We start from the raw sequence: 26,229 nt of genomic DNA on the forward strand, positions 1-26,229 counted from the left end.
ATGATTTTGTGCATCACTTTCTTAGACCACTGGGCACTGCATGGTGTAAGATGCTATACTGGTATCTGTTTTTCATATTTATTTTCCAGTTTGAGCGCTCAAATAATGACGCTGGATATTAGGAGCTGAGAGTAAGGAGATGACATAGTTGAGAAAAAATAGATAAAACTTATATTTTAAATGACAATTATCAGATGCAAAGAGTGAGTAACGTAATTCCTGTCATTTTAAAAATAAGCACAATATCTAAATAATAGTCTCATTCTGCATATTTTTTATTATTGACTTGTTTATGATTCTAATCATGCCCTTCATCAGGTGGCTTGCAGCATAGGAATTCAGGTTCTCTGAATCTAAAAAGCATGAGTCTCAAAATAGTTGAGCTAAAGGACCAGGTCTATGTGCTCACAAGCAATAGCAGAGTCATAAATCTCTTTACGTGGTCCAGCCACTAAGGGGGAACAAAGGCTAATGTGATTAGGTGGTAGTACCCTGTATTTGATAGGTACTTTCCAGACAGACAAAAAGAAGTGATATTAGCTCATTAAGCAGGGCAAAGGGACAGAGTTACAAAGCTGAATTTGATACCATAACAAGCAAAGAGCCAGTGAAGGGATTAAGGCCTTGGTTCAAAAGGTACTTAGGCATGTGTCTAATTTTAAGCATGTAAGTAATATTATTGTCTTCAGTGAGGCCACTTATGTGCCTAACGTTAGAGTTGTGCTTAAGCACCTTGTTGGAGCGGGGCCTCAGTAAAGGGGCTGAAATGATCAAATCCCCAGGCAAAGAAATGACTTTCACTGCAGCATTTTGTGTGGATTCGAGAGGGATAATGTGGACTTTAGAAAAGCCAGAGAGGAGAGTGTTGCAGTAGCCAAAGTGGGATATAATGGGGCCTGAATGAGAGATTTATCAGCGGGGATGGAAAGAAAAGGTTAGATCCTGGAAATGGTTAGGAGAAAAAAGTGACAGGAGTTGGATATAGCATGCATGTGTGGGGCAAAGGGTAAAAACTAACTGCCAGAATAAAAGCCTGAGTGACAGGGCAGATGGTCACATTATTGACATTGATAGAGAGTGAGTTATATTAAGATGATGATAAACTATCCAAGACATGTTGGAGACACAGGCTGAGATGCAGGACTGGGGAGAAGGAGGCAGATCAGGGATAGAGAGGGTATAAATAAATAATACTGTGTGCTTTTAGGACCCGAGTTTACATTATCAAAACTCCATTTGAAGTTAAATGCAAAATTAGGACCAAATACTACAGCACCTTTCATCCAAGATTTTCATTCTGGTGCATTACAAACTCTTGCATATGGCATATAATAGATTTGTGAGGCCGGTGAAGTACAATTGTACCAATACTGGATACACAGAAATCGATCCAGCATAAAATTAGTTCTAATAGATCAAGTGTGTACATAACTTTCAACTCTATGACTCAAATGTGGAACTTAGGTCTTGAAAATGTGTGAAAGATAATATCAAAAGACATAAAACCAGACTTTTTATTTATTTGGTCATTTTAAAGCACAATAACCATAATATCTAAGCACTTGTACATAATAATGAGAAACATACATTATAAGGCTACCCATTATAATTAGAAAAGCATTTCCAGCAATAGTTGAGCAGGAAGCTTAAAATTTTTTGGGATTCATTTCTGTAACACATTTAAAGTTTTCTGTAACTTCATTTTAATGAATCCACATTTCTAATGCCAATCAATAAGAGGTAATGGGAGACAGAGTTGATCTTGGCCTAAGATGAATAACTTACCCTGTAATCAAGCACAATACAAGAATATCTATATTGTGCGGTGTTATATTACTCCTAATGTTTTCGAAAGGTAGCAAAGCAGGTTTCTCAAAGCAATGTGGTTAAAATATGCAGGGTTTAATACTCTATTGGCCAGCATCTCTTATAATCATTTATACCAATGCAAAGTGATTGTAAAGCACTATCAATCTGGCATGCAAATGACCATGCATGGTGCAGGGAAATGGAGAATCAGGCCTGTGAACTTTCTCTATGATTTGATCCATAATCTGGAATGACTTTCTGCTTCCTTCTGAAGACCTGAACAAGGGCTCTGTGTAGCTCAAAAGCTTGTATCTTCCATCAACAGAAATTGGTCCAATAAAAGATATTACCCCTCCTACCTTGTGTCATCTTCTTGCTAGTTAGCCTGACAGTTCTCTAGTTTCCAAGTGCATAGTGAAAAAGCCAAATAGAAGCCATGGGGCAACAGGAAGTGAAAATGAAAATGTCAGCTAAGCATTATAAGGGAGCTGCCACAAAAAAAGCTGTAACATGCTGAAGAATTCAAACCTGCATTAAAACTGACAGAGACTTGCTGTGATTTACCTATATTTAGCAACAGGAAATCCACTAGCAATTATTTATCATACGATCAAGTAATGAGGACTTAACATGAATTTTGCTATTATGTGCAATAACAATTGGCCCGGTCCCGTGGTCCCGAGGCTTGGAAAACTCCCATTTAAGCAAACAGGGGATTAGCTTGAATGAAGAGTGAAGGATCAGGCACCCCTTATCATTTCTAGAGAAACTTTAAAGCATTAATTTTCATTTCATCAATTTCTTAATATTGGAAAGTGTCTCTAGGCCTTCAACAGCTAGTTGGAGGGGTAAACTTGCAGATTGCAATGGCTGACATACTATTCCTCCCTCCTCAGGAAAACAAATGTCTTCTCTCTATGTTAGGGTCGTTTTTCATTTCACAAACATTCTTACAGGCAGTTAGAGACTTTCTTGAGAGATAATCTGATGATCCCTGCTCTGGCTTTCCTCTTTTAAATACAGTTGATCAGCTGATGAGTCAGCTGTTCCACAGTCTATTTTGCCATCTGCTTTGGTTTAGGAGATGGCTCCAATTATGAGTAAGAATTTGGTCTGTTTCTCTTCTTTTTCTTGTGTTACTTGTAAGTAGCCTCCTCCAGGAGGATGAGGAGGGAGAGGGGAGGGCACTGGGTTACCAATCATTTGAGAAAAAAAAGGTTGTCACTAAAATAAATAGTAATTTAGTAATGTCAGCATAACTTGGTATTTGTTTTCTTACTTCACACAGTTCCAGAGGGCTATCTGAATACAGTACTTTTGATTTGTCATTGCTAGGATTATTTTGATGGTGGAATTAATGGATTATGTAACAAATGAAAGAAAAGTTGTACAAATCAGCAATTGCTGAGGAGAGGAGACAAGTTTTCAGATGAGCCCACTAAAAATCACATGCACTTGCTGTACAGACAGTCCCCAGCTTCTGTATTTATAAACAGACATTTGCATTTGGAAATCCAGTAACTACATGTGCTAATGTACAGCTAGATTTGAAAATACCTGACCTGGGTATTCGTGTTTGTGTGTGCAAACAGAAGGTGCTGTGGATACACCTGCTGTGTCCACACCAGGAAATGAGACTTGTGAAGACTCTTCAATATGTATATTGTTTTGCATTTGAAGTCAGTAAGAATTTAAGGTGCTGATCCTCAAATCTGGCCAAGCTGTATTCAGCACTGGAGTTGAGAAAATTAGAGGAGGGAGAAGGATTTTTTGGGCAGCAAAACTATTCTCAAATCTGGGGAATAGTTTTGAGCTGAAAAAAAAAACAGAATATTGGGCGGGGCGGGGGGGATGTCAATGTTTCATTTCAATATTTTTGAAATGAACTCCTTTGAGATTTCCTTTCAGAACAACATTTTCTAGATTAAATGTTTCAAATCAACATTTTGTTTAAAAATGTCAATTTCAATCAACATTTGAAACGTTTTGTTTGACCCAAACAAGGTTCTGGGGTGAGTTTTTTTTGTTTGGCTAGAAACTGAAAAAAATCTGTTCCAGTTCAAAATGAACCTGTATTTTTTTTTCTTCAGATTTTTGGGTTCATCCACCGAATTGACAAATCATTTATTTGCTCAGCTCTACTCAGCACTGGACTCAAACAGGACTTGATATCTTTATTTCTACCTTCTCTCTGGGTTTGTTGGGAGCCAGTTAAACAGAAGCTCCTCTTTACTTATCAAGGGAGAGCAACGTCTGCCCTAAACTACTGGCTAAGAGTATCATGTGGCCTGGCTAAAGTAAGGAGGAGCTTCTATTTAAACAGGTCGGATGATTAAAGATGTGTGCACTTAGAAGGCCCTGACCAACACCAGCAGTCAAGCTTCTCATTAAGAGAGCTTATACGGTTGCTGCTATGGGACCTGAAGAAACAAACACACCGTTGTGGCAAACAGTGTTTGAGACGGGTCATGGGAGCGGGGAATTAGGGATTGCTAACTATGCCTGTACCTGCAAGAACGACGTGGTGGAGAAACACGCGGCCAGACTGCTGGGCCAAGATTTGTCTGAGACTCCGGACCCCAGCCAGGAGAACCCAAATGATTCAAACAAAGGGCTGTACGGAGATGAGGCACAGGTATGTTGTATGTAAGAACGTTCAAGGGATGGTTTGCCAGGGATCCGTTCACCGGTGCTTGGTTGGCTAGAGCCTTTTGGATCATGTCTGCACAGAGACATATTGCATTTGTTGTTGTTTGTTGTTTTTAAAAGCTGCATGCGGGAGCGGTCTCTTGACACACAGTGTAAAAGGTTTTAAAATCCTGTTATGAAAAAGTACAAAGATGCCTTACACACATTTCTCATTGTAAATTTTTCAGCAGCTGAGTGATGGTTCTTCGGAGCACTTGGAGGTTCTGGACACCCAACAGCTCCGAAGGGCTGAGCAGATCGGGCCCGATCTGTTTTTGCCCAGACCCAAAACCAGATGCTCAACAGAATGCTGAAACAGAGGGGGACACTTATTCTATAGGCCTGTACTGTCTGAGGTTGAGGGGAGAAATTCAGTATTAAGCCTGTGTGAGTTCATAACCGTAAAATTGTGATGTGTGCAATTTCGCATGCGGCTGTGCACGGCATCATCAAGCACTGCCGGAGAGAGAAACAAAATGACGATTGCCCTGGATGCACCATAGATGCCCCCAGTCAGAGGCATCATGATTGTGTGTACTGGTCTTTAGATGATGTGAACTGTAAAATTTAAAGAAATTAGCAGTAATTTGTGTATGGAGAGTGTGTTAAATATCATCATCACATTGGGATGCGCTGCAGTGCCTCTGTTTAACCCAGGAACATTTAGGTCTAGGGGCAGAATTGGTGGACAAAGAGACAGAGGCCGAGGACTCAAATAATGTTTTAGATGAAATCATCAAACCGACAGATAAATGTTTAATGCGAAATGTTGAACGTCTATTTCATTCAGCAAATTACAAAATCTTACTAAGAAAAAACACTAAAAGTTAGAGCATGTTTTGGGAACAAAACAGGGCATGTTGTAAAATAAAATGTCAGGTGAAAATAACAGTGTGAAGCGCGTTTTTATGGAGTTCAAGGGGTGTGGGATATGTCAAAACGGAAGTAGGTTCCCCTGTAGTATACATGCAGTTAGGTTACAGTTTGTCAAGAACAACAAGAGGTATATAAGCAGCTTGTTCTTCTAACAAAGACCCACCCAGCCCTGGTGTTTGTGCATGAGGGATATAGGCTGTTGGGGCACCTGGACCATTGCCAAGCAGCCCCAGAACCCCTCTTAAATCATACCGTCTCCCGCTTCAGCTGTACCTTTTCATTTCCCCGCCCCAGGCCCTCTGGATTAGGACTTAATCATGACCTCTCTGATTTCAACAACCTCTCAGGTCTCTCGTCCACTGGTTCGTATTATTAAATACAGCATCTAGGGCTACAGTTTGCATAAAAGTGTTTTATAAAAGCAAACCAAAAAAAAATATTCTCCAGGGGCTGAGGCAAGATAATGATAAACAAAATTGTAATTGTTGCTTTGCAGGCACTGCTACAAAGTATCTTTAAGTTTGTTTTTGTTAATATTTCTGATAGGCTGTAGGATGGGGGAGATAATACCTCATAAAGTGGGAAAATGTTTCCGACTGAAAAACGCTTGCCCGTGCTAAAGCATAACCACTAACACAGACTGGCTGCCTACGAAACTGATTCACTAAAAGAGTTATCAACATTCCCCCTAAAACTCAGGACAGCTTTCTTACCCCTTTCTGTGGCCGTGTGGGGTTTTTTTTGTTTGTTTGTTTGTTTTTGTTTTAAAATTTGTTTGTACTCGCTTTAGATTTTAAAAAATATTAGAAAAGAAGAAAGTGGGGCGTGGGGTAGGGGATGAGGAGGAAGGTGTGTGGTGGTAGGGAGGGTGGGGGGGTGCAGACTCCTTAACTCTGGTAAAAAACAGCTAACCTTTTTTTACATAAGCTAATTTTGTTCTTGTGTTTTTTGTATAAATCCAAATTTTAAAAAGCAATCTTGGGTATTTTTTTATTAATTTTGTTTTTTGTTAAAACACATATGTAAACTCCCTTCAGTTGCCAGTTTTCATATTCTTACCCGTTGCTGTTTTGGTACTTTAAAAACACTATTTTTAAAAGGCTAGGCTAGTATCTTAAGCCTTTTTAGTTCACTAAACTTCTACAAAATATCCCTAAGGGTGACCTTGTTTTGTTACAGCTCAATCAATATTGCCTTTTCCTGTTAAACTTTAAAACAAACAAACAAACATAATGCTTCAAATAGGCCTCACTGCATACAGAATATCCTTTAAAAAGGTCATGTTATGTTACATCTCAGACAATGCTGTATTTTCATGTTAAATGTTAAAAAAAACTTTATATAATGAAACACTGCGTGTTTAGCAAGTGTTAAAAGTGTGGAAGGAAAGTTGAGGGGTGGGGTTCTTCAGATAGCCTATCTCTGAGCTTCATGCAGTCAAAAAGTGAAGTTTTTTGTCTTTTACAATCAGTAAATGGAATAAAATACTTGTTATAACTTTCACAAAGTGTCTTTGAATGCAATCTCACCTTTTGTTAAAATTTTAACAGCATTTAAGAAGTTAGGAAAGAAGTCTGTGTAAAAAAAAAAAAAAAAAAAAAACAACCCGAAGGAGTTACCCCTAGAACATTTTTAAGGCAGACTATAGTCTTGCCACTGGCTAGTCTAATTAGTCTTATCTGTTTTTAAAACATAGAGAAAGCCACAGCTCCAGCCTGTGATGTATTATTTTAATAAAAATCTATGGACCCAACACAAACACAGGAGCTTGTACCTGTGTCTCAGCACAGGGGTTGCCAACATTTAAAAACAAAGACATTCTGATAATGCAACAGAAACATTCATACTTAAATCTAAAAGTTCTAAGAAAATGAAAGCTTAATATAACTTTCACATGGATTTGTTAAAAAATGGGGAGGAAAACAAATTTCTCTGATCCACTGGATTACAGAATAAGGGGAATATACACTAGCTGTTACTGAGCAGACTCGGGGACAAGAGTAGCCCCGGGATTGAGCATTGTTTTGTGTCTTGTGTTAATAAATTTGACCCTGGGATAAAGGGCATTATTGGACCCCCCCCCAAAAAAAAGCCTGTCTGGAGTTTATTTAAGAAGCTTCTGAAAGGGGAAAATTCAGGCTGCCTGCCTGCAGAGAGACCTCAGACCATGAGGGGGTGTTTGGGAGGTAGCATCTATGACATTTAGAAATAACATTTTTTTCATAATACTTTAAGACATCTAGCATGATGCAATGTTATGGTAAGGCCAGATTGTGACATTGCCAGAACCCTGCATTGGAGACCTTGTAGAGGGTGACCTGTTCCAGCTACTTGCATCTGAAGATGTGGGTATTCACCCATGAAAGCTTATGCTCCCGTACGTCTGTTAGTCTATAAGGTGCCACAGGACTCTTTGCTGCTTTCACAGATCCAGACTAACACGGCTACCCTTCTGATACCTGCCCAGCAGTAGCTCTATGAACCATCATACCAGACTCAGGCACAATTCCTGTTAGAGGCCAGGGAGCCCAACAACTGGGTCTCTCCTGAAAAAGGTGATGTATCTGCCCTCCTCTGTGCTCAGTCAGTTCTGCAGTCTGATACAGGGGTGAAAAGGGGCTGCACTAACAGTGTCATTAGCTCTGTGGAGTCCTTGCAATCCCTGAGAACATGGACAGCTGCTGTGTCTGGCCCCTGTATGCAGAGTTCAAGGGAAGGACGGTCCTTGCACTGTCAAGTGCACCAGAGCATGTGGAAACACCATTATTCCCTTAACATTTTGAAATCTAGGATCTTGTATTATGTATTTGTGAAAAATATCTCAGCAGTAGTGGCAAAGATATGGGGAAAACTCTGGATGGGACATAATATGGTTAATTCCTACTTCTATTCTGCCTTCTTGCCTTGAACACAAGCAGAGTGGGATGGCCAAGGTAAGAGACAGAAGTTTAAAAATATGCCATACATATTTGGAAGAATACCAGGCCAGGTAAAAGAGAATGCATTGTTTACATGTTCTCACTTATTTTATTTACATTGGTAAAAATGTAGTGTGTGTGTGAAAGGCTGATAGCACTGGAAACTGACATACAGTGTCTCTGACAGCTGCCAGTCAAATACCATGGTGAGGTGTGCAGTGTAAGCACCTAAATAGCTAGACAGGTGGTGCCAGAGCACACTTCTCCCCAAAACCCTCCAGGGTGCTGCTTCAGAAGTGGAATGGCCACCTATAAAGAGAGGAGTGTGGTTTAGTCTCCATTCACATCACTGCTGAGGTTTCCAACCAGTCTCAGAGTAATGATTATTTCTCGGAGCAATTTTCTGAACAAAGGGGTACCTTTTTCTATTCTAACTGGATAAGTGCATAGATCACACAGCTCCACTGTGGAGTCTGGAATAGCATAGAAACTGGACATTCAGGGACAAGACAAGAAGAACATTGCACACTAATTGTTCATGACAATTTATCTTGTAAAAGTATTGCATGCTTGTTTGTGGTATTCTTTATTTTGGAAGTAGTTGAAAGAACAAACATCATAGTATTAACCAAAGATCACCCAAGAGCTAGAGAACATAACCACAAAGAGTAAATGAGAAACTATGGATTGGTAGTTAACAAATTCCTACATCAATCACATCAGTATTTACTGATGATAAACTGTTTTACAATTTGCTAAGTATTTAGTTGGCAGAGGATGAAAAAGAAGTCTGCTGTTGATTTTGGCACAGATATTTAATGTTACACAGCAAAATCACTATGAGTATTGTAGAAGCTGCATATGAAAAAATCTGCAAACAGCTCTTTGGGTGTGTAAGTGATTAAAATCCCATGTACTTCATTGTTTAAGGTCAGTTGTAAACAGAGTTAATACATTCATTATACTTGAGTCTGTGTTCATATATCTCAGTGGATTAGCTCTTGCTTCTTCTCTTAATGTTTCATCTGCAATAGATTATGCCTCAAAACAAAGAACTTTAAAACATTACTGTGGTTACTCTTTGGTTATGGTTGAATACAAATTCCAACATCTTCATGCTCTGCTGTTTTATAGAGGTGATAACAGTACAACGTTAAACATGAAACAGAATGAATTCTTAGCTGTCAAAAAGTTATGCCAAGAATGGCAAATCAATATCTCCATCAGGTAGGTATCCTTGTGTGGTATGTATCTCCCTGAACATATTTTTATAATCTGCCACACAGTGATTAGTCTCTATATGTGAAAGAGTTAAATTCCAGTTGCTTTCCCTGTTTGAAGAGTAATTAGGTAAATTATGACAGATAAGATATGTATCTTGGGTGAAATCCTGGCCCCATTGAAGTCAAAGGGAAAACTCACATTGACATTGGTGGGGGTAGGATTTCACCCTTTATTTATTTCTAAGGTGTCCATCAGCTTTGAGCCAAATTCTTTGCTAGCGTAAATGGGTGCAGCTTCACTGAGTTCAGTTAGTTATATGGTTATGTTAACTGAGAGTTTTATCCCCTGGTTTCTAAGCACTGGTATCTGTTTGCAGTCTACAGTATTGTTTTCATCAAGGCATTCCTGAGTGGACTGGATTATTACTGTACATATACACACACTGATGAAGAATTGCAGATAAGTGAGAGAAATTTATGTTTATTCTCCCCATGTACACTAGTTAGGAAAGCTGTGTCCAACACTGAAACCCCCCCTCCCAACAAAAACCCAGACATCAGTAAGTAAAACACAATACCATGTCTGTCTTTTGGTTCAGAATGAATACGTCTTTACAAACAAAGATTTGCACTGAGAGGTGTGAAAGCCTACCCCTGCTCCCCTGTGGAGATCCAATGACTTCACTTGGGCTCCATACAGGCACAGGAGTCCGCCCTCACACATCTCATGGCAGATTAGTCCCTAAAAGCTCAGCCTGACTCCTACTGACTTCAGTAGAGTTACAGATCCTCAATATCTCTTGAAAACCAGGAACAATGTGTGGCAAGTTAGGCACCTAAAGATTGAGGCCCACTAAATTAGTGGCCCCTTCTGAAAATGTTGCTGGGGCATGTATGAAGGATATATGTGTGTGTTAAGCTGTGATTATATTTTTTAGTGATAGTATGATTTGAGCAAATATTTTATTTATAGTATTCATATTTTGAATGGGCACTTGGGTTGAAAAGGGAAAAGTGGAAAGAAGATGTGATAGTGGGAGTTAATTATTATTATTTTATTTGTATTCCAGTAGCATGTAAGGGCCCGTGGGCTGCTGCGCTAGGCACTGTACACACATAGAATGGAAGAAAGTCCCTGCCCCAAAGAGCTTACAATCTAAGTAGATAAGAGACAAACAAAGATAGATAACCAATAAAAAGCCACTTGCTAAACACATAGAACAATAAGAATGGTGAGAGTGAAGTAGGTAAGTGGGGGGGGAGAGAGGAGGGTGGGAAGCAAAGTAACTGGTTAAAAGATAGGAAACAAAGGGTAGGAATAAATGGTCAGTTTTCAGGATGGAGAGAGGTAAATAGTGGTGTCCCCCAGGGGTTTGTACTGGGACTAGTCCTATTTAGCATATTCATAAATGATTTGGAAAAAGGGGTAAACAGTGAGGTGGCAAAATTTGCAGATGATACAAAACTACTCAAGATAGTAAAATCCCAGGCAATCTGTGAAGAGCTACAAAAGGATCTCTCACAACTGGGTGACTGGGCAACAAAATGCATATTGGAAAACATAATCCCAATGATATGTATTGTGGATAGTTCTCTGAAAAGATCCACTCAATGTGCAGCAGCAGTCAAAAAAGCAAACAGAATGTTGGGAATCATTAAGAAAGGGATAGATAATAGGACAGAAAATATCCTGTTGCCTCTATATAAATCCATGGTACGCCCACATCTTGAATACTGTATGCATATCTGGTCAACCCATCTCAAAATAGATATATTGGGCTTGGAAAAGGTTCAGAAAAGGGCAACAAAATGATTAGGGGTATGGAACAACTGCCGTATGAGAAGAGATTAATAAGACTGGGACTTTTCAGCTTGGAAAAGAGACGACTAAGGGGGGATATGATAGACATGTATAAAATCATGACTGGTGTGGAGAAAGTAAATAAGGAAGTGTTATTTACTCCTTCTCATAACACAAGAACTATGGGTCACTAAATGAAGTTAATACGCAGCAGGTTTAAAACAAACAAAAGTATTTCTTCACACAACGCACAGTCAACCTGTGGACCTCTTTGCCAGAGGATGTTGTGAAGGCCAGGGCTATAACAGGGTTCAAAAAAGAACTAGATAAGTTCATGGAGGATAGGTCCATCATTGACTATTTGCCAGGATGGGCAGGGATGGTGTCCCTAGCTTCTGTTTGCCAGAAGCTGGGAATGGGCACCATGGGATGGATCACTTGATGATTATCTGTTCCGTTCATTCCCTCTGGGGCACCGTGCATTGGCCACTGTCGGAAGACAGGATACTGGGCTAGATGGACCTTTGGTCTGACCCAGTATGGCCATTATTATGTTCTTAAAACAGAGAGGGGGGTGGAATTGGACAAGTAAGGGATTTCATTGGTAGGAAAAGGAAGTGATGAAGCTGGATCAACAACCAATATTATTAGAACAATTTTTTTAAAATGCCTGTACTCTGGGTACACTGCCAGAAAAGGGTACACTGCCATAAAAGACATGCAGCATGGCCCTGGTTGGCTGACCTGGGCTTGTGGGGCTTGGTCTGCGAAGCTATAAAATAAAAGTATAGACTTTCAGATTCAGGCTGGAACCCAGGATCTAAGACCTTGTGAGGGGGGTGGGTCTCAGAGCCTGGGCTCCAGGCCAAAGCCCAAATGTCTACACTGCTATTTTTAGCCCTGCAGCCTGAGCCCAAGTCAGCTGTCCTGGGTTTGTGAGGCTGGTGCTGTGGGTTTTTCTTTCCTTAGACGCACCCAAAGGCTTCAGAGCTGAGTATCACATCATGTAGCAATATAATAAACTAACCACTACAGACCCAGTTCTGCAGTTGTACCACACTCAAAACTCCTGTTAAAGTCAGTGAAAGTTTTGAATGTGCAGCAAGTATATATATCATTAAGAAAGGGATAGATAATAGGCCTTATAGAGTACCCTCTAGAGGTGCTCCTCCTTCCTTCCACAGGTGTCCTGGCTGTAGCTGAATGAAGGAAGCAGAGCTAGAAACTCAGCTCTCCACAGACTACTGAGAAGTACTCAGAGAACCATGGTTTTGGCAGTCTTTGGTGCAACATATCTCCACTAACAAGGACAGGAGCAGGACCCAGGCAAGAGCTGTCACTCAAGGAAAGTATTTATACTGAAGCTTCACCCCCCTTTAATCTTTTTTGTCTTCTTGTTCTGGAAGTATAGAACCTATGTCTCAGTGCTCCTTTTCTTTTTCCTTGCCCTTTTCTATTTGTATAACTTAGATGCCTCTGCAGCAATTTGATTTTAACTGCCTTGAGCCATGTGAACAATCACGACTTCTATCCTATCATTGCTTACTTGATACACTTACTATAAATGCTATATTAAATCTGGGGATTCATTTATTTTTTATTATAAACCTAATAGAAGTGTGTTTATAGGCGAAAGAACAGAGATTTCATTTGATTGAATGTATGAGTCAGTTCCCTGTCCTTTTTAAAATAAAACAAGTTTTATTCCCCAATGTGAGGAATGGGCTGGTGGTTAGGGTGCAGTCTTTGCCTAGGAGATGAGGATTCAATTCCATGGGGTCCCACAGATGTTCTGTAAGGCCTAGTATTGTCATTTAGTGTGTTTGTGCCTCAATTCCCTGTGTCTGAAATGAGGATAATAGCACTGCCCTACCTCAGAGGGGTATTGTAAGGATGAATAAATGGAAGATTGTGAGGCACTCAGATGCTATGGTAACAGGGGTATACAGGTACCCAAAATAGATACATAGATACTTGAGGGAAGCAGAGAGCAGCAGTAACTTTGATACATAGACCAGCCAACCTTCCACTACCATAGGATGAATGTTCATTTTAGCCGAGTTTCTGTTTAATTTAAATAAATAACACAATTAGAATTCTTGTTTAAATTGTAGTTGCTGTTGTTTAAATGTCTGTAGTTGCAATTGACTTTTTATGTGGGTGAAAATGATTCCATATCATTTGGAAGCTACAATTTTTGTTTTCTGGAGATGGAGAGGGTGAACAAATTTAGTTATACGTATGCAGCATGTGTGGAAGATGATTGGACACTGGTATGCTTTTTAAAAGTTAGTCAATTCACTGATGAGGGAATTAAGTTTGTTTTGAGCAGTCAGTTGGGAACTACAATACTCAGGAAAGTATGAATTGCCATATTTAATCAGACCAATCATTTATCCAGTACAACATCCTGTCCCTGACAATGGCCTGTACTAATTGCTTCAGAGGAAAAACCCTGCAGTAGGCAGTTATGGAATAACCTGTCTCCAGGGAAAGTTTCCTCAGAAATAATTAGATGTTGGCTTATATGCTGAAGCTGGAGGGATTCATAGCCTGCTTTTTTAATTTTTAGTATTCTAACAGTGTTATACTATTTTTTTCTAGTACTGTTTTACACTCTGCTATTCTCGTACTGTTTTAATTAACATTTATGAGTTGATAGTGCTTCCACTGTACAATACATGACATCATATGCAGCCGTATTTAATTTAATTTCCCATTGAGTTCAGTGGATGTTAGGAGTCTACATACATTAGAGGATCTGGGAGTAGACTTCCCTTCCTCACATCACCCTATCCTATATATTCTTCCATTGTCCCTATCCAATGCATGCCCCACCAAGCCAATACTGACCACTCAGAACCCACCATGTCCAATCCTTCTGTGGGGATAGGTGTCTAACCCCTGCTACACGTGTCCTCCCCACAGACAAAGAATCTCTCTTCTAACCTGGACTCCTCACCCCCACCAGCTGAGCAGAGGAGCGGTACAACTGTGCCCATGCCACCACCCAGCAGGTGATAGAGAGATCCTTCAGCATCTCCCATAACTCCTGTGGGACACTATAGTACAGTCCCAGATGGATCTTTCTGGCGTGCTGCATTTTGCATAACATTGCTAAGTAGTGGGGGATTCCTGTTCGTGAGGGTACACACACACACACACAGAAGAAGGAGCTGTTAGGAGGAGAAAGAGTAACAGCTTACAGCTGCCAACAGCTTACATCTGCCAAAGTCGGGCAACACCAGCATCCATGATGGGTCATGTGCATGAAGCCCACTGTCCCTGGTTGACAGAGGAAGGAGAAACTGGGAGCAAGAGCTGTTCTAGACCATCAACAGGTCTTAGCAATCTTAGCAAAAAAGAGGGGGTGGTCCAGAAAGAGGGAAAGAGAAAGTCAAGGTTAGGGGCGGAATAGCTTCTTCTGTGGGGGAACAGGGTGGGGAGAAAGAGAAGGAAGGCCCCCAGACAGGGAGAGACAGGGAAGGGTGTGGGTCACGAAGCAGGTGAGGAGCTGGGGAGGAGGGGCAGGAGAGAAAGATCAGAAGGAGAGGACCACACTGGGAGCTGGAGGGGGAATAGCTGAACATAAATGTAAAAATACTACGGGTGGGTAGCACTGCACTCCGAGGAACAAGCCATTTGTCAAGAGCTGACCAAGTGGCTAACAGAGAAAAGGGATGAGGCGCTTGACAAATGAAACTGAGAGACAAGCAGAGATTGATGAAGGGCCTGGACAGGATGAGAGTGCTCGATGGAGGAACATGGAGGGGCTTCAGGGTTCAGAGGAGAATATGAAGAGGGGAAGGGCATGAGAAGGAATAGGAAGAGGAGGCCAGAGGGGAGAGAGAAAATGTCAGAGGTGGACAGGGATTAGGGGAGCAAGAAGGAACAGAAGGTGAGTGAGGAGGGAGTAGATAGGAGACAACAAGAGGAGAATGGACAGAAGAGATAGGACAGAGAGCAGGAAGAGAGAGAAGAGGAGGGCCCAAAGAGAAACGGATGGGGGGAAGGACAGTAGAGCAAGGAGAAGGAGAGTAGAGAGACGGTTGGGGAAGAGGGAAATCTGCAGCATAGCCAGGCCCCATGTGATGACAGTGAACGTATGAGGGTGCTGGGGTGGGTGCTGGTCTCCAGCAGAGCCAAGTGGTAAATGCTGAGACCCTGCTAGTGTGGGTTGAACGTGCACCTCCTGGTTATGGGTGACCATTAGCATCAATGCATCAGCTATGCCATTAACCACTGCAATCTGGGTGTCCAGCACCTCATTCTGCGATGAAATGGCCTTGTAAACCCAGCCTTGGTGGACACTGTTCATGCGTGCCTCTTTGAGCTGTTCATCCCAGCATTTGATTGAGGCCTTTAGCATGCCCTGCCTCATTCTGGTTGATAGGGAGGCTGGAACAATCTTGCATCACTGGGGCAGGGCCTCCTTCATCACCAGAACTAGGACCATGTGCGGGACTTAGTGGATTCCCAGATTCTGGTGGTGTCTTTTCTGAGTGTGTCCTTGCAATCTATTTAAGATGTGTACTTCACAGATAGTTTGTGTGTCCCTGTGCTGCCCAATGTGGGAAACTTATTAGAGCAGAGTTTCACTGGAGCCATTGTCCTGCATGACCATCTGAGTGTGGGGTCAGGCTTGTGCCTGTCTGAGTCACAGCTGTTGTCTGGAGGTCTGGCTGGACTATGTGGCTCCCCACTTAGCATGCTAACTTGGTGGAGTGCAGTGTTGTTCCTGTTTTCTTGGTGGATTTGAGCAGGGGGGGGCCACCTCCCAGATGGCTATCCTAACCACCGGGCTATGGAGAGTCTCCCCCTCTCTCTCTTTTTGGCCCAATGACTTTTTCATTATTAACCTACAGAGGACCAGTCATTGGGTGAGAGAGAGAGAGTGGGGATAACTGTGTAGTGCCATGGTTAGGGCACTCACCCAGGAGGTGGGAGACCCTGTATCCGGTCCCTCTATTCCAGTTACTCATTCGTTATTTATCTACAGGGAAACAGTTTCAACAGGAGAGACTGAGGAAGGCTGACATCAGACTACCCCATGGCTCAGTGATCAGACCATTCTTCTGAGAGATGGGAGACTCCTTTTTTAACTCCTTTCTCCCCACCAGATAGAGGAGGGAATTGAACCCAGGTGAGTGCTCTAACCACTGAGCTAAAAGTTTTCTAAGGCTGGGGTGCAGTTTTGTGTGATGCAAGGCAGGCACCTAATTCATTCCTGTAGGAAATACGTTATGTTCTTAAGCTGCCTGACTCCAGTTGGTGGGTTCCCATTCGTGCATCTCAAGCACAGATAGGTGCCTCCCTGCAGCCCAGACTTAGGAACCTATCTCTGAGAGAGGGGTGGGGTTTAGTACACACCCTTCTCTTTGGAGCTTCCCATTGGCTGGTGTAGGTGGCTTCCTGCTAACTTACTGGGTTGGTGGATTGCATTCTCAGGCACTTATCTCTTCCCATTAACTCTCTGGAGGTCTTGGGGGCCTACCTTAGCTTGGTGGATTGTTCTTGTGATTTTTCTAAGTGTCTAAAAATTAGACATTGTGATGCTGAGTGTTGCAAGGCCTAAATTTCTTTGTGGATCTCAGGGTTAGTCTTCCAATAAGAACATCCCTGGTTGGAACCGCTCCTTTGACACTGCTCTTTCTTTGCTTCTCTTCAAAAGGCTCCTTGTGCCCTTTCCTGTTCCTATGCACCTGTGCTAGTCAAAGCAGCACTTGCTCCTTAATGTTTATTTCCAAAGTGACACTTTTGTAATTACATAAGCTGAAATGGAGGACAATAAGCATTACAGGATAAGTCGCAGGAGCTATTAATAACCTAAGAACTGCTGTCTTCATTAAGTAAGGTTTTGCAGGGAATACAAAGGATCACATGTGAATAAATGCAGATCATGGGAAAATTGGCACAAAAACAGCAATTTTTTTATCGATAATACCATCTCATAATATAATGGACAACAAACGAACAAGCACTTCTCAATAACATACCCTTATTGCTCGACTACATTGGGGAAATGCTGCCATCAGCTGGTTGACTGAAAAATGTTAGCTCTAGACTTTTTTAGTTACTATTGTTATATTTGAGAAAGTAACAGACTGCAATCCCACACTAATGGGTATTTTCCTGAATTACTGTTGTGAATACACAGTGCCTCTTGAAACTAGTTGTTTAGCATTCTTAGTTGATGCATCCGATGAAGTGAGCTGTAGCTCACGAAAGCTTATGCTCAAATAAAGTGGTTAGTCTCTAAGGTGCCACTAGTCCTCCTTTTCTTTTTACATATTTCAAGGGAAATTTCAATGTGAAGTGGCTCGTTAACACCCCTGCAGTCACAGGGGGCAAAGGAAGGAGAGGATGTTAGTGGGTTATAGATTGCTAAATCTATTCAGTGTCTCTATTCAGTCCATGATTTTTAGTGTCTAGCAAAGTTATGAATTTAAGCTCCCAGGCTTGTTTTTTGAAGGTGTTGCCCAGGTTTCCTTTCAGGATAAGGACTAAGAGGTCAGATTTAGATGTGAAAAGTGTTCACCCACAGGTGATGTGGTGTTTTTGTCTTTCATCATTCTCTTGTGTGAGTTCATCTGAGAGCGTGGTGATTGTCTGGTTTCACCCACATAGTTGTTGTTGTGCCATTTAGTGCATTGGATGAGGTACGCCATGTGTTGTGACAGGCATGTGCAGGATCCATAGATCTTGTGCTGTGGGGATTGTTGATCACTGTAGCAGTGTATAGGGTTCAGTAGATATACAGCACCCTTTGATGTATCCTGTAATTTGTTCCATGTGTATTTCTAATAGGAAACTGACATTTGAAATAGTTTAGTTTATAAAACTCTTACATTTGATCTGAAAGGCAATTTATTTAAATACATCACAGTAAGGACGTCCCCACTGAAATTCTTGAGCACCAAAATATGCTTGTCACTGCAGGATTTTCCTTGTTCGTGAAGTCAGATAACTATTTCTGGAAGCTGCCTAAACTAATACTCAGTCAGTATTAACAGGACAATTGCTTTTGTACAGCTAAGAAAATTCCTGCTGCCTAGGTAAAATGGAAAGTTATACTTATAGGGTATGTTCCCAGTAGAAGCAGGTCACTGCACTGGCAAAAAATAATAAAGGTGTAAAAAAGCCCTATTATTTTAATTGTTGGCTATGCATAATATTAAACTATTTTTTAGATTTAGTTTTTATGAGGCATCGTAAGTACATTTCCATTTTCTCTTTCTCTGTGGTTGTGCTAAGTGTAGTTGGAAAGTGATGAATACTGGTGGATATTCTACTGCAACATGAGCTATATGTCTGTGGAGATCCAGGCTGTTCAAATGATCAGATGCTGCTTTTCATCTTCCCTGTTTTGTTATTGCTTCTGGTGCTTTGGTAAGCCTTGCCATGTATAAACCAAGTCAGAGTGATGCTTTTTTGTCCCAACGGAAGATTATTCATCGAGGATTATCTTCATCTTCTTGCAACAGGATAGCTCATACAAATTGTGGTTGAAATTCTTGAGTGATTAGGAGCTCCAGGAATCTAAATGCACAGCTGAGGAGAAGAATGTTTAGATTAGCCTTATTTGAATTTGTTGCAGTGAGTTGCATTAATAGTGGAATTTGTAAAACTTGTTCTTTTACTCTAGTTATAGATAGCATTTTTTTTTTCATTTTCAGTAGTGCTTCATTTCTGTTAGAGGCAAAGTTTAAAGTAGTCTCAAGAAATACTAGATCTGCCATTGCCCTGGGATGGAATTGCTTTTGCTCATAAGGAAATCACAGAACTCAAAAAGCTTGTTTAAATATGTTTATAAGGCAGTCCTTGCCAGAAACTGAATAATCCCTATTGCTTCACAGGGTTGATTTTTGGGGCCCGTGAAGTCTGAAAACACAGTGGGGCTTTATGTGGGAGTAGGGAAGCCAAAACACAATCTTGATGACTGTCCCCAAAATTCAAAGGGAAGTGGGGAGGAGGGGGAGTGGATACAAAAGGGAGTGGGACAGGGGTTACCAGGGGAAGATAGGTACCATTTACAGGGAAAGAAGAAAAGGCTGGTGTTGTAATGGAAACCACCAGGGGATGAGGGAAAAGGGCACCTAGACCCCAAGCCATCAAAGCACTTAAGCATGTGTTTAACTTTAAGAATGTACTTAAATCCCACTGACCAATAATTAGTTCTTTGAAGTCAGAGTTAGAGAGATTCCACAAAGAATGTGATACTCCCAGATTTTCCTATAACAAGGCAAGAGCTGTTCATTCAGGTTTTAGAGGAACCTGAATACAGAAGAAAACTGGCACTCATGATTCCTGGCTTGTAGAAGAATCCTTTTGAGGTTCTCACATGGAGCAGACACTCCAAATGCTTGCTCAAAATAGAAGGAAAACTGCTGTACCTGCTTTATATCTCAAATGGAGCAAAGAGCCTCTAATCTCCTAATTTCTCTCTCTAACTGCCACTTACTCAGTAAAGCCCTGATTCAACAAAGCACATAAGCATGTGCTTAATTTTCAGCGTGTGCTTAAGTCCCTTTGTCTTCCAGGATCTTTCAACAATAAACATTTCGGTGGGAACTGGGCACCTGACTCCTTTAGCCTCCTTTGAAAATTCCAGCAATAATTTTGCACGTAAGGTTGGGATGTCTTTGCTGGGATCATCTGTTTTTCTATTTTTTCCATCAAAACCATTCCAAACTCTGGCATCCTTCCTAATTGTTTTAGTCAATGCTGACATTTGAGAAGAATTGGCTGGTTCATAATAAGCAAACAGATCCACATGATATTGATACTTAACTTTTGCATCTGCACCTATTGCAGAAATGTAAACATTTGGAACGATGAGCCAATCAGCATATTGTTTTCAAGGTTGATTTTACTCTAAGACTTGAAAATTAACATGTAAAAATCTACCTGAATATAGTGAGAACATATATATTTTTAGTGAGGGACTTTATCAAGGGCTTGTAGCAAAGCTGAATGTATTATACTATCACTTCTTTATCCACTAGTTTATTGACTTCCTCAAAGAATTCTAGCAAGCTGGCGAAATATGATCTTATTTTACAGAGCTGTGCTGGTTTGCCAAGCCCATCAATCTCTTTTATCATTTTAATTCTTTCAGCTAATTTATTTGGTAGTGGAGTGAAGCAAGTGTTATTGTTTTTTAGCTCCCAGAATTGTCCCATGCTCTTTTTTTTAACGATAGGTGCAAATTGACTATGGCCTGGGCAGAGACAAACACAATCACCTGACCTTGACTAAGATTTGGTTGTTTCAAACTAAACGTAACACTTCAAAGAAAAGGCACCTGAAAGCTGAATAAATTAAAAGTTTTGGTATATGGACTTGGGCTATAATCTCAAAATAATCCATGATCATACACACAGTATGTGATTATTTACAGGTTCTGGCTTTTATTTTATACATGAAAGAATTAACAAATCTATAACAGTTACCAAATACCATAGAAATATTAAAATGAAAAGAAAATTAAAGAAATACTATGTTTACCTTTTGCTATTCTCTCAGTTTTGAGAGTGAACACACAGATCTCCAACTGTCCAAGGAATCCTTGTTGGAGATTCACAACTAAGAAGAATCAAAAGAACATTCTACAAGCAATAGGCAGACACCATAAGGGTGTATTTTCTTCCCAGAGCCAAGAACCAAGCCATCACTCTGAGATTGGGTAGACTTCTGAAGTCAACTGGCAAGGATCCATTGGTCATATCACCACTGTGTCATGGGATATTTCACAGATGATAGATGACTTCAGGGAACTCGGAAGCATGCTGAAGAAGAAGAATGTCCAAGATTCTTCCTGTCCCATGAGAGAAGAAAGACAGAAGGCAGAATTTCTGTAAGTGAACCCCTGGCTAGATATGTGGTGAAGAGGGCAAGGGGGATTGGTTTGGTGGAAGATTGGTCCATCCTCTATGGGGAGAGAGGGCTGTATAGTTTCGATGGCCTCCATCCCAGCAGAAGGGAAACCAATCTCTTCTAGGACTGGCTGCTACAGTAGTAAGGAGAGTTTTAAACAAACCACAGAAGGTGAGGGTAAAAAGGGGGAAAGATATGAGACAAAAGGCCAAAGGCTGGAAGTTGAAACTAGACAAATTCAGACTGGAAATAAGGTGTACATTTTTGCAGTGAGGCTAATTGGAACAATTTACCTAGGTCGTGGTGGATTCTCCATCACTGGCCATTTTTAAATCAAGATTGGATTTTTTTTTAAAGGATCTGCCCCCAAAAGGAATTATTTTGGGGGCAGTTCTATGGCCTGTACTATACAGGAGGTCAGACTAGATGATCATAGTGGTTCCTTCTGACCTTGCACTCTATGAATCTATGAACTTAATGGTGTCAGTTTCACTTTCAAATTCTTAGTTCTGCAATGCTTGAATTACACATATTGAAGGTATGTGTTTTGTTTAAAAAGAGCTAAGCAGTAAAAAATCATATACATCTGACAGGTTTCCATGCCTCCTTTCTGCTTTATGGCCCACCCCAGGTCTCATTTTTTGACATGTGCATTTTTTCAGAATGGCCGATAGAGCTAAAAAGCTTTAAAAAAAATTCATTTAGTTTGTTCTTATTGGATACATTAGAACTAAATGGATAAATAGAACTTTCATACCTTTCCCTCATTTTAAGAGGAATATGATTTTTCCCCATTTAGTGCAACTCTGCACAAAGTCTAGTACGCAGGTGCACAAAGTCTGAATGACATAAGAATAACATATCAACATGCATTTTCAGAGAAAAACCTTGTAATAGATTTAATACTTTTCTAAATAAAGACATTCAATAATTTATAAAATCTTGGTATCAGCAGAATAAAGAAATGTTAAGACAAAAATATGTTAACATGCATTTTTTTCATTTTTAGAGAAAAATAACTTTAATACAGTTAGTACATTTTAAAATAAACTCACTAAATCAGGAGTGGGCAAACTTTTTGGCCCGAGGGCCATATCAGGGTTGAAAACTTTATGAAGGGCCAGGTAGGGAAGGCTGTGCCTCCCCAAACAGCCTGGACCCCGCCACCTATCTGCCTCCTCCCACTTCCCGCTCCCAGAGTGCCCCCCTCAGAACCCCCGACCCATCCAACCCCCCTGCTCCTTGTCCCCTGACTGCCCTGACCCCTATCCACACCCCTGCCCCTAACCGCCCCCCAGGACCCAACCCCCTATCCAACCCCCCTTCTCCCTATCTCCTGACTGCCCCGCCCCCCAACCTCCACCCCATCCAACCACTCCCTGCTCCCTGTCCCCTGACTGCCCCCCGGGACCCCCTACCCCTTATCCAACCCCTCCCCGCCCCCTTACCATGCTGCTCAGAGCGGCAGGAGCTTGCAGCCATGCCGCCGCACTGCCCAGCAGAAGCGGCAGGCCAGAGCACTGAGGCTGCAAGGGAGAGGGGACAGCGGGGGAGGGGCTGGGGGAGAGCCTCCCAGGCCAGGAGCTCAAGGGCCAGATGTAGCCCGCGGGCCATAGTTTGCCCACCTCTGCGCTAAATAATTTACAAAAACCTTAACCATGGAATAAAGAAGTGGTAATACACATACATGTTAACACTCATTTTTAGAGGAAAATATTTTATATTCTATTAGTATATTTCTAAATAAAGTCGTTAAAACAATTGTACAAACTCTTAATGATAGAGGAATAAAGGAGAAGTATTAATATATAGAGAAGCATGCATTTTCAGAAAAAATAATTGTATTCAGGTAGTACATTTCTCAATAAAGCTGATGAAACAATTCCACAAAGGTCACAAAATATTAGTGATAGAGAGCAAAGCTGTAACCACAGGGCTAGTTGCATACTCCAAGGGACAGGCAACTTTCAGAGATGACCAAGAAAGTTTGAAAACATCCAGAAAGGGTAAAAGGCAGAGAGAAGAGAAAAGCATCTCAACCCACAGACTATTACTGGTCAAATGGCAGAAACCCCTGTCCCGAGAGCTTGTGACAAACCATGCCCTTCGAACCCTCTGATTCTGTGTCTGCTTGGCTAGTCAATCAAAAGGTCGTGTTAACCAAGGGGCCTCTTTTAAAATGCATCCCATTTTCCTGTGTCATTCTGAACACAGCACTTGATGGTTTATCCATTGATATTTAATTACTGCATATTTTTTCAGTCACTGTGAACACAGCACTTTATTTATTGCAGCGTATTAAAATGTACATTGGAGCTAAAATATCAAACAAAAGGAATGTGCATGTTGATTTCCTTATCAGCCTTTTAACAAAATCTATGCAAATTTATCAGACAGCCTTATTTGTTTTCAATCCTGTACCAAATTTCTTCTTTCTACACAGTAGCTTTAGCATTTGTCTATAAAAAATGGTAGACAGACCCTAATGAAAGACATGCCTAATCTTTATACCAATTTCCCTTATTCCATTTACTTAAAGTAATATATTTCTTCATCACCTTTTATATTTATTGGAAATAAGTGCCTTTTGACTTCAGCTGTGTGCAGGCCCCTGAATTTAAATCCTGTGAAGATTTTTGAGATCCACATAACATCCCCATGATTTACAGAGGAGTTTTATAATTAAAAAAAAAGTTAAAAAAGACAAGCTATATTTTTGTAATTGTGTGAAGGAGACAGATAAAGACTGCCCCCTCTGACACTGTTTTCCTAGGCCTGGTCTATACTACAGCGTTGGATCAATTTAAGGCAGTTTACATCCACCTAGCTCTGTAAGCATCTACACTAAAATGTAGCTCCCACCAGTGTAACTCACCCACTACACTGACTTAACTAATAACTCTACCTCTGCAAGAGGCGAAGAACGTAAGTCAATGTAGTTAGGGTCGATGCAGTGTCAGTGCAGATGCTGTGTTACTTACATCGACCATTGCTGCCTTCCATCCCACAAGTGCCCCACATTGGCAGTTAAATAGGGCAAGTGCTCCTGGTGAGGACGTGCACTGCCAACCCAAGGATGGTAGTATGGACCTGTAAAACTGATTCAATTAATGCAATGGCTGTATGTCAATGTAACTTAGTTTGACTTAATTTTGTAGTGTAGACTTGCCCTGAAACATGTCCCCCATAACCTCTCATCCTTTTTCCTAGGAAAACCACCTTTTGCAATGTATTCAGCAACATATTTTTTTAATCATGGGATTAAAATTATATAAAATGAGACTTGAAATAAAACATTTAAAAGCTATACTATTCCAGCCTTTTAAACATAACATGCATCTGTTTTTACATTGGATCTATATATTACACCCTAGAAAGGCCAAGAACAGGAAATTGCTAAGTTTACATCAGTTGCATAATTAAATAATTATCATTCTGCACCAGAGAGTCAGGTCCCTTTTGCATCTCAAGTTTAGCAAAGCTTTGCCTCAACAAAGTGTGTAATATGCAAAATCTCCTGTAAAAATAGTTTATACAGATATAGTTTGTAATTTGGGAAGAAACAGGTGTCTTGGCAATAGCAGTGTCCCCATTTACAAATGTGTGTTTATAAGTTTAAAAACCTCGACTCATAGCTTTCTAATTGTCTAAAGTACAGACATAAATACAAGGGAATGTCAATATATATTATACCCGATTTTACATCTGTGTTTGCATAAAAAAATAAAATTCAAGTCATGGATTTCTAATGGCTTGAGATAAAAACAAGGGATTTTATGTGGGGTTTATGGGGTTATGTAGGCCATTCTTTCAATATCCTTTTGCTAAAGAAATTGTTTTTAATAAAGGACTAAATAAAATGAGAAGGAAAATTAAGTTTTAAAATGTAAACTATACCACCCTTTTAAAATAAAAAATGAAAAACCTGTGTTAGTGTGTTTTACAATGCTATTATGTATTAGTTAACAAAAAAAAGACGTCAATACCAGGATATTTCTAAATTTAAAAATTTGTTCTTTGGGGGGTTCTTTGTATGGATTAATTTTAAACACCCTTTCTTTGAGCCATTACAAGGAATGTTCCCTTTTGAGATATATTTTTATATACAGAGAACTTGGCATTCAGTCATAAAGGAATTATGAAAGGTTGCTGATTTATTTCCACATATGACTTTTGCCCAATGGGAGACAATGACACGGGAAGAGAAAATACTTTGTGTGTGTGTGTGTGTGTGTAATACATGTGGTATTTAGTAATAAATGTTTGAATTTTATTTTAAATAGACTGATGAGGTTTTCTTTGAATTTTCACAAGATCTGGTAGAAGGGTTGACAAGTTATGTAATATGTTACAAAATTATGTTTTATCTGTGAAATAACTGTTTTAACTTTTTGTTTACCTTTTAATTTAAACCAAGATAGAAGTCAAACTCAAGAAATTATAGTTGTTCCTGATAACCAACAAGGTAGTGTGTGCTATTATTTTTAATGATACTCCAACTCTGAAGTGTATTTTAAAGTTTTGTTTTTTCTCTTTTATATATGAATAGCTCCTATTTTGGTAAAATTCAAATTTTTGTCATTGTTCCTGATAACTCCACAAAACAGTATACACTAACATTATTAATAATATTGCAAATATAAAATAACTGTATTTTAAAGTTTGTTTTTCTCTTTATTATTGGAATCAGATCAAGGCAGCCTTCAAATTTAAAACTATGTACTTATTTCTGATAATACCCAAGAATGTATTGTTAGTATTCATAATTATTTGCAATAAACGGTATTGTTTACAATAAGGTTGTGGGAAATGTTGATGTTGCTTAGTTTTTGAAATAACTCGATATTAAAGTTTTGCTTTTAATTTAAATATATGCAAGGCTTTACAATGCATTAAAAATCATTTGCCCGTACTAATTACAAATATTTTAATATTATAGGGGTTCAAATATGATTTTTGTACAATATAAAGTAACACTGTTTTCTACTTAAAGAAGCAGGATGTATAATTACCAAACTGTTTTTGCAGACTTAAGGAA

This window comes from Lepidochelys olivacea (assembly GCF_965140295.1).
Source record: "Lepidochelys olivacea isolate rLepOli2 genome assembly, chromosome: 2".
Taxonomy (NCBI): Eukaryota; Metazoa; Chordata; order Testudines; family Cheloniidae; genus Lepidochelys; species Lepidochelys olivacea.